We start from the raw sequence: 2,500 nt of genomic DNA, 5'->3' as shown, positions 1-2,500 counted from the left end.
TCTCCCTTTTCTCCTTCTCCTCTTCCTCCTTCTCTTCTTTCTTCTCCTCTTTTTCTTCCTCCTCCTCCTCTCCTCCTCTCCTCCTCCTCCTCTGTCCTCGCCCCCTGCAGTGCTCTCTGTCTGTGTCCTGTGTTTCTTCTTCTTGATCTCGGGGCTCAGATTAGTCATATAAAGGGGGGGCCTCCAATCGCATGCTGGAATCTCCATTTCACTCTATTGATCTCCCCGACTGCAGCAGGACCAACAGATCAATAACGCCAGAGAGAGGAGGGGGGAGAGAGAGAGAGAGAGAGAGAGAGAGAGAGAGAGAGAGAGAGAGAGAGAGAGAGAGGGTAGGGGTTGAGAGAGAGAGAGAGAGAGAGAGAGAGAGGAGGGGTGGAGAGAGAGCTGGGAGGGATGGAGAGAGAGACAGAGAGATGGGAGGGGTAGAGAGAGAGAGTGAGAGATAGAGAGAGAGATGGGAGGGTTAGAGAGAGAGGAGGAGTAGCTGGGGAGGAAAAGGATTGGTGGGAGAGGAAGAGGAGGAGAGAGGGAGAGAGGGAGGAAGGGCTACTGGATGGCAATAAGAGAGATAGAAGATGAAAAAGTGTGTTCCACTTGAGTGGAGCCCATAGCGTAGGGTAGGAGCAGGTCTGTAATGGGCTGTTATCAAAACATGGAGCCTCCTCCAGAGAGATAATACTCAGGGCAGCACGGGCCGGCCACTGAGCACAACATTCATTACTCTGACGGCCTTGGACTCTTCGGACCATCCAAGGCCCCTCGCGCTCAGTTTCTCTTTCTCTTCCCACCTCTTTCTGTCATTCTGTCATCCCTACACACACACACACACATACACACACACACACACACACACACACACACACACACACACACACACACACACACACACACACACACATACAGTACATACTCTCACACACACACACACACACACACACACACACACACACACAAACTCACACAGAAATGCACACACCTTTACGCTCTCTCTCTCTCCCTCTCTCTCTCTCTTACACACACACACACACACACACACACACACACACACACACACACACACACACACACTCCTAGTCACACTCTTGTACAAACCTTATGCTTCTGCACTGCTCTGACAAATTGCAAAAAAACTTTTTTTTTTACATCCCCCTGACACTTGCGGTGTCCTAGAGCCACTGATTTTGACAAATGCGCCAGTCTCTTACTTTTAGTGTGGTGAGTCCATAGGTATTCCCTCGCCCACGCATGGTTCCAGTTGGCTGGTATAAAGGTACAGTACAGTACCTGGTACTTTAGAAAAGTCTGTGTAGAAAAGTCTGAAGCAGTAACAGAAATGTAAGTTTTCTGAAGTATTTTATTTTTGAAGTATTAATTAACTCCATTTTTGTAATTAGATTTCCTAGTGAACATCTGGTTGGCATTCAAACAGGATGGCAACAAATATTTAGTCTGTGGCACATTCAAAATCGCAGCCATGTCTTTAATGGTTGAGATCAACACTGTAATTGGCTCTGAAGAAAGCTGTGGCTAATTAAATTACCGCTGCTTTTATGTGCAATGGAAACATTTGATGAAAAAAGGATGCTCTGGACATTCACAATATACCATATTCATATTCATATTCAAATCTCAATGTTATTGCTGCATTTTGCGGCACATAGCACCATTACTGATGGTCTCAGAGAGCTTTGCAGAGCTTTACAAAGCTGAAAGCCATAGAGTGAGCAAAAGGCAATGGGGGCAAAGAGAGGCTCCATATAGCCAAGAGGAAACATGCGAGGGGTATGGAATACATACATCATCGCGCAAATAAATATACAGGTGAGAAAGTAATGGCCACAACAACATAGGCCTATAGAGAGTGTTAATGTACTCTTAGGGTGGACGTATGGTTGTGACCGTATTAGGACACAAATGGGTAGTTCGGCTGGTAGTCCAAATGTGGTGCCATTGTATAGCAGAACTCTGGGCACAGCTGTGAGCTGGTAATGGGCAGTGGGCACTGGGCAGCAAGGGACTGTTTGGGTGCGGGGGGGGGGGGGGGGGGGTTAGCAACACAGCAACACCTCTCAACAGAGAGTCTGAAGTGAAGAAGAAAGGGAATGTCAGCAGACAGATTGCAAACAACATGTTCCAGTAGCCAGACATCAGAGAGATGGCAGAGAGAGCTGGGAGGAGAGGTTGGCATGGCATTTGAGGGCTCCTTGGCAGGCTAGACCTGCAGCAGCATAACTAGGGGGATACTGCCCGTTGGTATACCAACATGTACTGTCTATATATACATACACTACCATTCAAAAGTCACTTAGAAATGTCCTTGTTTTCATCATTGATGTTGTGAAGGACCGTTGTAGAAATAAATGGTCTTTGATGCAATATCTACAGTAAAGTATACAGATGCCCATATGTGTGTGTGTGTGTGTGTGTGTGTGTGTGTGTGTGTGTGTGTGTGTGTGTGTGTGTGTGTGTGTGTGTGTGTGTGTGTGTGTGTGTGTGT

The 2,500-nt window shown here is 47.0% G+C and overlaps 1 protein-coding gene across 1 annotated transcript in view; it reads left to right on the top strand.

Annotated features, from left to right (window-relative positions):
- Positions 1 to 2,500, top strand: part of spock1 (SPARC (osteonectin), cwcv and kazal like domains proteoglycan 1) — a gene marked incomplete in the record, with an annotated part of 207,378 nt that overhangs the window by 94,108 nt on the left and 110,770 nt on the right.

Source organism: Sardina pilchardus, chromosome 21, assembly GCF_963854185.1.
Source record: "Sardina pilchardus chromosome 21, fSarPil1.1, whole genome shotgun sequence".
Classification (NCBI taxonomy): domain Eukaryota; kingdom Metazoa; phylum Chordata; class Actinopteri; order Clupeiformes; family Clupeidae; genus Sardina; species Sardina pilchardus.
The sequence above is the reverse complement of the archived record's forward strand: the minus strand, read 5'-3'. Positions and strand labels throughout refer to the sequence as shown.